The 9,895-nt window shown below is 48.2% G+C and overlaps 3 non-coding genes across 3 annotated transcripts; all 3 read left to right on the top strand.

The window, feature by feature from the left end:
• The first annotated feature begins 4,684 nt into the window (after positions 1-4,684).
• On the top strand, positions 4,685-4,756 carry Trnak-uuu (transfer RNA lysine (anticodon UUU)). The gene has a single exon. It is a non-coding gene; the product is annotated as a tRNA-Lys (tRNA).
• A 475-nt stretch (positions 4,757-5,231) lies between these two features.
• On the top strand, positions 5,232-5,303 carry Trnak-uuu (transfer RNA lysine (anticodon UUU)). Its single transcript has one exon. It is a non-coding gene; the product is annotated as a tRNA-Lys (tRNA).
• A 1,311-nt stretch (positions 5,304-6,614) lies between these two features.
• Trnak-uuu (transfer RNA lysine (anticodon UUU)) lies at positions 6,615-6,687 on the top strand. The gene has a single exon. It is a non-coding gene; the product is annotated as a tRNA-Lys (tRNA).
• The last annotated feature ends 3,208 nt before the right edge of the window (positions 6,688-9,895 follow it).

The raw sequence follows: 9,895 nt of genomic DNA, 5'->3' as shown, positions 1-9,895 counted from the left end.
ACGTCCAAACCAACTGTGGGGTGATGTGGAAGCAGCTCGCGTGCACAAGCTGATGATGATCCCAATCACGTGCCCACATCTGGGCGTTGGCCATGAAACAATGAAGCGGTAGAACAATAAGAAGCTTGGTTTTTTTTCTCTGTAAAATGTCCATTTATCTTTTTTTTGGTACTTGTTCTACGTTCTTTTTTCTATTATTCTTGGTCGTGTTTTGTTGCGTTTTTGTCATTTTGTAACGACATTATCATCATCGTCGTCATTCAGCTCACTGAGTTAGCGCGGCAAAAGTCTACCCATACGCGCGATAGGTCGTGTGCATAATATAGCGTACTAGAATATTCTATAGTCTAACTCATTAGTTCCTTGCAGCCTTGTGAAAGCTACAGGACATTTTAGCCAATGGAAAGGCCGAACGCCCCTCAAAATGTATTCATGCGCGCCGGTCGTCTGGTCAGTGTCTGCTATGCCGTCCTCCACGTTTGGTGGATTGACGCAACAGATGCTTTCGTGGCGTAAGCATAAGCTGCGTTACTTGAATGCGTCAGCGGGGCCCCGCTTCATCTAATACGCTTTCTCAGCCGTTCCTTGCAGCCTCCTTAGCCAGTAGTGACGGCGAACGCCTGTATACATGCCACGTCGTATGCTCAGCGTCTATTTGGGTTTTGCTTGGCCCCGTAATCACGTACCATCATGGAGGAAGGAAAAAGGAGAGAGCATGACGTCACGCTGCCAACCTTTCCAAGCGAACGCTCCGTGACGTCAGCACTTTGCGCCTTTGCCTTTGCTCAATCTGGTCAGATACGGTTCCCGTTGAGTCGAGATCACGGAGCAAGAACCGAAATTTGCCGAGACGTTTGGTGCCCAGTGGTCTTTTAACCCATTAGGGCCCAGCGTATATTTAAATGTACAGTACCATTTTCAATTTGTACATAATTAAAGAAGAAACATTCTGTGATCTTTAGTACGCCATCTTGCTAAGAAGGGACCCAATTCCTGCCAAGACGACCACACGTAGCCCCACTTTGTGGCGCCCACTGAAATCTCCGGAGTTTTGGTATAGTATACACCATGTTTGTTTACAGCGGTAAGCACCGTCGATATATTTTAGGCACTATTAGCCCCGAGAGCGACCAAGAGGGGCGCTGCGAGTGTCGCTCGCATGACGTCATGGCAAGGATTCGCGCCTGTCGTCTGCTACAGTTCGGGCTGCGTCCCGGCGCCTTCTGCAGCGTTTCCGTTTGTTCGCCCTCGTTGCCTATGCTAGTACACTTATGACAGTTCTCTCAAATATATTTTTACGATGTCTTCGTTGGTCAAAATTTATTGAAAGCGCTTATTTTTATACAACAATATATTTCTCAAACACAGCGTTACTGTGCCGGTCAACGGAGCTCAGTCCAGGGAGGTGTGGGTTTTTCATTCGCAGTTCTACACTCTCCATGCGGTAGCGCGCATGAATAATAATAGCATAAACACGAAAACATGGGATAGCACGATCCAGTTAAGCGAGCTTACTTGCCGTGTGGCAAGAAGCACCTAACAAACGTTGCCTATATATGATTTGTACAACATTTACCTTGACTTTAACCCGCTAAAACTTGTTTGCTCACGACGAACTGATGGCAAAATATCGGATTTTCGCATTTATTCACACGAACATTCGGCAGTAGCACTAGGTCTAAACAACACTGTAGTATAGATTCTGCCAGTGCCGGTTTCATTTTTGAACGGCTTCTCAAGATGAGCCAGTTCTTAATCGGTTAACTTTAAGCGAGTGGTATTTTTAAGTAAAGCTCATTGAGGCCACTAAACCGCTATATTGTGGCGAGCTGTTTAAGCTGCTTGCCGCACGCAAAAGGCATGGACCAATGTGTATTCGCTTTTCAGTGCTACACGCTCTACTCAGATAAACAATTTACCGGTGCTTGTTGCTTGGGGAACCGATGTGACCGATCTGCTTGGCCGATCACAGCTACACGGCGCAACTCTTTGGGCGAAATATGCCTATTAGACCATGTGGCTGCAGCCAGCAAGAAGCCTAAGCTTCATTCTTTAGTGGTATACGACACATTGAAAATATCAGCATTCACCGAAGGAGGTCAAAAATCAACTGAGTTCATATAAGGCGTGCATGTTGTGTTCTTCTTTAAGAGGGGGGTATACGAGGGGGTCTTTCATGGACTGACGCTGCGAGTAGTTCTAAGTTGGTATAGTTAACACCTATTGTGGTTCGACACATCGTGATGCAAACGGTAGTTAGATTTTCCTCTTTCAGGCAGCCGAAGCTGCTTTCTAGTGCCCCGAGCATATTATAGGCATCTTGAAACTGCAGCGCACACAGAAGAAACGAGTAGCACACAGGCGCTGGTGTGTTATACGTTTGCCTTGTGTCCTTGCTTCTTGTGTGTGCGCTGCAGTTTCAAGTGAATAGGTACCAACTCGCCCAACTTTCAGTACTTTTATATTATAAGCATTTCCAATTGGCGCTGTACAGCACTGCTTCATGGTTTCAATTTGAATTTGTAGTGAACGGAGGGGCTTCGCGAACAATATGTGCCTCGCTTTAACGCCCTAACGATAGTCGGTTGCTTCCATTGCGGGTGGTGTCCGCCATATGTCGATAAAGACCGCTTCAGGCCACTATGAAACATTACATCGCTTGTAAAGGCTTTGTCTTCATCTTAACCACGACCCTTTCCTTTCAGGTGATTGCGATACATACATGAAGCGCAGTGGGGTTAAAATACACGTAGAATGCTTTTTCGGGGCGGCTGTTTCGTAAACGATGAAAGTAGGAGCCAATTTCTTTTGCGTAAAAATGGGCGCCTATCTCTTCCTTTTACGCATTACTACAGCGCCCAGATTTGACTAGAAAAACTAACCAAAGCAATAAGAGCTTGATGAAGGCATCGCCGGTATTATCGTAGTCTAACATACTGATTTATATAATAAAGTTGACACCAAATACGAATATTACTGTTCTGTGTAAAACGAAATGTCTGTCAGTAACTAAGTACTAAAGAAATGTCCACGTTTGAAGCCAACCTTAGTAAAAATAAATTCTCTGTGCTGAATTTGCAGACGTTCTTTTTACGCAAACTTTTTGGACAGACACGGCGCACCTCAGCCTTGCAAAAGCAGTAACCCCTGCAACTCCATATAGCTTCGATATTCAAGCAAGAAATTTTCGCGATTCACGCAGTTTCGAAAGAGCATATACTGTACTTTAGGTGTGACAGCGGACAGCAGAAAGCACCCAGAACATCCTTGAGAAAGTACGGCTGGCGCGCCCCATGCACCGAGGCATGCACGAAGCCAACTAGCGCGCACTGCAGGCGAACGAGCCGGAGCGAGCGGCGTCCTGGCCGTGACGTCACCGCGAGAGGGCGCCACTCCAATTTATCGCCGCTAATAGGTGAATAGAAAAATCTCGGTTGTGGCAAAGGATTGTGGGGTACGGCGTGTTCTGCTGAGACTTCCGGTTCGAGACCACGACGCCGTCCATGCCGCCGTCACTTCATACCCATGCTTCACGCGCTTGGTCTTTTATATACTGCGGAACTTTGGTGAAAAACCACGATACAAGCACCGCTGGGCAGTTCCAAAACGTAGGTGTGAGCTATCGCTCCTTCGTACTTATGTTGGCGCCCTTAGACTAGTGTATTTTTAGGTGGCAGGCATTTCATGCCCTAACGTACGTGTTTGTGTCGCGTCCAATAGTCATATAACGTTTATCACGCTCAAACGTTTGTCGAGCGCAAATAAACGTTTGTTAACTTAGAAGTAGTTTTTTATAAGTGGCAAGTCACCTAATAAGTGGCTGTTTGTAACGCTTCCCATAACAAACGGTGCATTCGATCGCTGCGTCCGCTGTTTTGTCCTGCAGCGGTGCCCAACGCGCGCCATGTCGTCGGCTGCTGTGCCTCGCAGTCTCCCGTTTTTTCTCACGAGACGCTTTTCGTGTATAACTGCAGAGAGAAAGCACTGATTTAAGTATCTGAAAAGTGCACGAATTATTTCGACGTTACCTCTCCTCCGTCTCTCGCGCAGCCTCAGTTGCCTTTTCGTTGTACCGGAATGAAGACGGCACATAATCAGTGAAAAAAGTCAATGTGCTGAGGATCCTTGCTGGGTGCACTGTGTGTATTTACTCATGATCTAAAAGGGGGTATTTGTACTAGAACGTTAGTAGATGAAGTTATTCGCCAAAAGAACTTGCCTGTGAAGAAATGACCTTCGCAATATTCTGGCTCCTACGTTCCGTGCCCACAGCTCGCTGTCCATGGTTGCTCGTTTGACGGCAACTGCCCATTTACGTTGTGCGCTTCATTCCATGGAAAACGAAACATTTTTTGCCGTTCACGGAAGAGTTCGCGCACCCTAATGCGAGAGCCAACCAAATCACGTTGCTGAAGCGTGTTTTCTTCGCGAACAGCGGTAAATCTCACCGAGAAGAAAACTGCTGACAAGGCTGAATGGAGCAACAGAAGCGCAAACCCTCGAACCGGAAAGTCGCTAACTGACGAAATCGTCATTTTGCTATCCACCTATAGGTGGATCGTGTAGGTGCCGACGACGTTCGCCCCCCCCCCCCCCCCCCCCCGAATTAATGCGCACACACTCATTCTGCGATGATTCTGTTGCATGTTTAGTTACTTTTTGGATAAGGACCTGCTCCTTAGTCGCCCGGGTAGCTCAGTCGGTAGAGCGTTAGGCTTTTAACCTAACGGTCCAGGGTTCGAGCCCCTGCTGGGCGCGTTTCTTTTTACTACTGTTTTTTTTTTCTTTTTTGTGAACGCGAGTTGCTAGAGGTACTCAAACAAACGAATTTTCTCCACACTGCGCAGATGGCACTCAGATATACGCGCTCACTGATCATCGCGTCTCATTCATTCCCAACTGTACAAAAAAAAAAAAATTGAGGATCATTGCTGATCGCGCATCACACACACCACACACATTGGCGCTCTTTGGTCATACCTGCCCTTGCGCCACTAAACCACACCATTATTAATTCATTCCACACACCCCACACACACACACATTGACGCTCTTTGGCCATACCTGGCCTTGCGCCACTAAACCACACACACACACAACACACACACACACACACACACACACACACACACACACACACACCTCATAAACGCACACCCCCCTCACACACACACGCACATGCACACCACGCACACGTTTTTTACTTGTTGGATAAGGAAGGCTTAGCAGTCGCCCGGGTAGCTCAGTCGGTAGAGCGTTAGGCTTTTAACCTAACGGTCCGGGTTCGAGCCCCTGCTCGGGCGCGTTTATCTTTTGCGTAATGTTTCTTTCTTTTTGTAAACGGGAGTTGCTAAAGGTACTAAACAAACGAATTTTCTCCACACTGCGCAGATGCACTCAGATATACGCGCTCACTGATCATCGTGTCTAATTCTTCCAACTGTACAAAAAATATTCAGGATCATTGCTAATCGCGCATTACACACACACACACACACACACCAGCACGCACACATTGGCCCTCCTTGGCCATACCGGCCCTTGCGCCACTAAACCAGACACATTCATCCATTCTAACACACTGTTGGAGCTGGGAGTCGTGGTCTATCCGAGTTCGACGTCAAACTGCGGGTCTTGCCTACGCAGCCGCTGCTACCAGTTGTTGGGGTTGAGGACGGACTTGAAGGCAGGAACATGTTCTCATTGAGAACGAAGAGTACAGGTTTATTTACACACTGTTTACATCACGAGTATGAGAACGAGACGGTACGTCTCATCAGTCTAGCTTGACTTGGTCGGAGCACCCCCATCGAAGCACTGGCTACATCTCAGGGCAGATGGGAGAGCACTCGGCAGATGGGAGAGCACACTCGATGGCCCCCAAAGTCTCCCTAAAACCCCTCTGTCCAAGCTGCTGTCCCACCATCCTCCAATCGGAGCGTCGAAAGTCACCGATGGTCTGCGAGAGGGCGAGGGTGCGCATAATCCCCGGCGCCTTCGTTGCCCGACCACATTCGCAGAAGTGCCCTCGGGCACACACTGCTCACTTCCCACAAAAGGGGACACTCGTGAACAGGTGCTTCGCATCTGACTTGAACTGACGCCTCTGTTCCTGGAATGGGCCAGCTGGTCTGTCGAGCGGCCGTGAGTACGCGTCTACTTTTCCAAGAGTCTCCTCTTGTTATAGTGTCGAGACACTACTCTTTTCTAAGGTGTAGAGACATGTGGCACCGCTGATCTGTTCCCGGCGGGACGGCTTTTCAGCCTCCCGCGGTCGTAACGTAACAAACACACACACCCGCACAAACACACTCGCCCCCCCCCCCACACAACACATTGGCGCTCTTTGGCCATAACCTGGCCCTTGCGCCACTAACCACACACAAACACACACACACAAACACACACCACACACAACACACACACACCACACACACCAACACACACAGCACACACACACACACAACACAACACCACACACAACACACACACACACACACCACCCAAGCACACACCCACACGCACGCACGCCAGCACGCCGCAGCACGCACTCGCACACCCCCACACACGCACACACACACGTTTAGTTACTTGTTGCATAAGGAAGAGCATTCGCCTGGGTAGCTCAGTCGGTAGAGCGTTAGGCTTTTAACCTAACGGTCCAGGGTTCGAGCCCCTGCTCGGGCGCGCTTTCCTTTTTGCCTAATGTTTTTTTTCTTTCTTTTTTGTAAACGCGAGTTGCTAGAGGTACTAAAACAAACGAATTTTCTCCACAATGCGCAGATGGCACTCAGATATACGCGCTCACTGATCATCGCGTCTAATTCATTCCCAACTGTATAAAAAAATATTGAGGATCATTGCTAATCGCGCATTACACACACACACACACACACACACACACACACACACCACACACATACACGCACGCACACACATACACACGCACACATTGGCCCTGCTTGGCCATACCTGGCCCTTGCGCCACTAAACCAGACACATTCATCCATTCTCTCTCTCTCTCACACACACACACACACGCGCGCGCACACACGCACACGCACACACGCAGACACACGCACACACACACGCACACACACACGCACGCGCACACGCACGCACAGGCGTGCGCGCGCGCACAGCAATTTGGTCCATTTCCCTACGCAAAGATGAGTGCAAACCGTCGCTATTTTTCGCCGCGCACTTTATCAAGCCGCAACAGACGTGAAGCATTTCCGAGGAAAAGCCAGTGTCGCGTGTCTTCGTCGGCACAGACCACCTGAAACTACCACGTTGTTCACTCCCGCAACTAAAAAAGCCAGCGTAACCAGTTTTGGATCACGCAGGTTACCACACACCGATGTTCCCTGGCCTAGAATAGTGCTAATCTGAGTGACAAGATGATTGTGTAGGTTTTTGTACAAAGAGAATAAAAAAAGTCGCAGTTTCGCCTTTAAGGCAAAGCATCGATTGCGATAAAAAATTTGTGGACAGCTATGCAAAGTTAGGGTAGTAGTTTTATCGGGCGTTTAAACTTGTAAACATAGCCGAATTGATCTTCGTGTCGGCGACCGCATCGAAGCGATCTTAGCTGCTAAAGCACAGGGAGGGCAGACTCTGCCCCCGCCAGCAGGTGGCTTTCAAAAATTGGAGGACGCTTAAGCTTTGCCTTTAAGAGTGGAACGCGATAGCGTTATCGGGACCCGTTCGCATCGCATTTTTCTTTGAGTTGGTTTCACTGCAACACAGAACGTGGTTTATTGAAAAACCCCGTCTCCCAGGAAAAACCAGGCGAGCATGCGCAGCTCAGAAGCCAACACCTGCACACAAACTATCATTGATTGCGATAGGCCACGTTGCTAACGCTAATGCGATAGGAAACTTAGTTCCTTCTGCATTAGTGAGAGAGGGTATAGTACTGATGCAATTATCCCCTTGCATGTTGATATGGTAAGCTTCCAGAATTTCACGCTCCGTCTTGCCCTTGCCCCTACCAAGGATGTTAAGATTGGAAAAAAGCGGGACGCAGCCGGATTTCCGATAATGGCGAGACAAATTTGCTCCATCAGAGGTGTTCCAAGAATTGTAGTGCTCTCGCAGCCTCTCATTAATACACCGGCCTGTTTGACCGATGTAATCTTTTTCACAATTCAGCGGAAGCTCGTATGCCACACGTGTCGCACAAGAAATGTAATGGCTGTCATGACACGTGGGCGGTCTATTTCTGCCACGCGCAACTCGTGAGCAAAGGCCTGAAAGTTTGTAAGGAGCAGAAAAAAGAACGTTAACGCCCTGCCTCGCAGGAAATTTCTTGACGTTGTGGGAAACCATATGTGCCACGTCTCTTCTCTGTACATCGTCTTTTGACTGGTTTTTACCACTCAGTATGTACCAACAGCTGGAGAAGATGGAATAAGAGTAGATTTAATCAAAGATGGAGGAGATATCATGCTTGAAAAGCTTGCGGCCCTTTATACGCAATGCCTCACAACTTCAAGTGTACCAGAGAGCTGGAAAAACGCCAACTTTATACGAATTCATAAGAAGGGAGACGTTAAAGAATGGAAGAATTATAAACCCATTAGCTTGCTTTCAGTATTGTATAAAATATTCACCAAGATAATTTCCAATAGAATCATGGCAACACTTTACTTCAGCCGACCAAGAGAGCAGGCTGGCTTCAGGAAGGGATATTCTACGATGGATCATATTCATGTCATCAATCAGGTAATCCAGAAATCTGCGGAGTACAAACAACCTCTCTATATGGCTTTCATAGATTATGAAAAGGCATTTGATTCAGTAGAGATACCAGCAGTCATAGATGCATTGCGTAATCAAGGAGTACAGGAAGCATACGTGAATATCTTAGCAAATATCTATAAGGAATCCACAGCTACCTTGTTTCTCCATAAGAAAAGTAGAAAGTTACCTATCAAGAAAGGGGTATTGTATCTGCTTCGGTCGAAGGTTCATCCTTATCGCTGACACCAGTTATTAGATCTGGTAGGCGTTGGTTGCGGGAGTTGGGGGACGTTGAGGCGGACTTGGGAGAAACAGGAGAGATTTATTTACATTATGTCATCATCATCATCATCAGCCTATATTTATGTCCACTGCAGGACGAAGGCCTCTCCCTGCGATCTCCAATTACCCCTGTCTTGCGCTAGCGTATTCCAACTTGCGCCTGCGAATTTCCTAACCTCATCATCCCACCTGACTTTCTGCCGTCCTCGACTGCGCTTCCCTTCTCTTGGTATCCATTCTGTAACCCTAATGGTCCACCGGTTATCCATCCTACGCATTACATGGCCTGCCCAGCGCCATTTCTTCCGCTTAATGTCAACTAGAATATCGTCTACCCCCGTTTGTTCTCTGATCCACACCGCTCTCTTCCTGTCTCTTAACGTTACTCCTAAGATTTTTCGTTCCATTGCTCTTTGTGCGGTCTTTGTGCGGTACATTATGTACAGTGATTAAAATACAAAATACTGAACAGTCATAAAGTGATCGACGGCCGGCAGCATCTCGGACGCTGCGGCCCGTGGCAAGAAGAGCTCTCCTCTCCTCGAGTTGTCGCTCTTTTAACCCCTTCGGTCTCTCGGGGTCTCTCGGGGTCCCGTCATCTTTGGCCAATCGTCGAGCCAGCTCAGGTGTCCTCATTTTCCTCCCCTGGTATTGGCCCGTGCAAGTGCTGTCATATTCGGCCAATGGCGACGCTCCGAGGGCTTCATTGTCCGATGGCTGATTTACCTCCGGCTTTGCCTCCTCGCCTGGAAGCGCTCGGCTGAAAGAGATGGAATGTTCTCGGAACGGCCCTCCAGAGCTGCAAAACCGCTTTGCACTCGACCAAGGCTTCCTTCCTCGAACCGTGCCAGCCTCCCGTCCCACTTTT

The sequence above is a fragment of the Dermacentor silvarum genome, chromosome 1, assembly GCF_013339745.2.
Source record: "Dermacentor silvarum isolate Dsil-2018 chromosome 1, BIME_Dsil_1.4, whole genome shotgun sequence".
NCBI classification, from domain to species: Eukaryota; Metazoa; Arthropoda; class Arachnida; order Ixodida; family Ixodidae; genus Dermacentor; species Dermacentor silvarum.
This window is presented reverse-complemented; position numbering and strand designations above follow the sequence as displayed.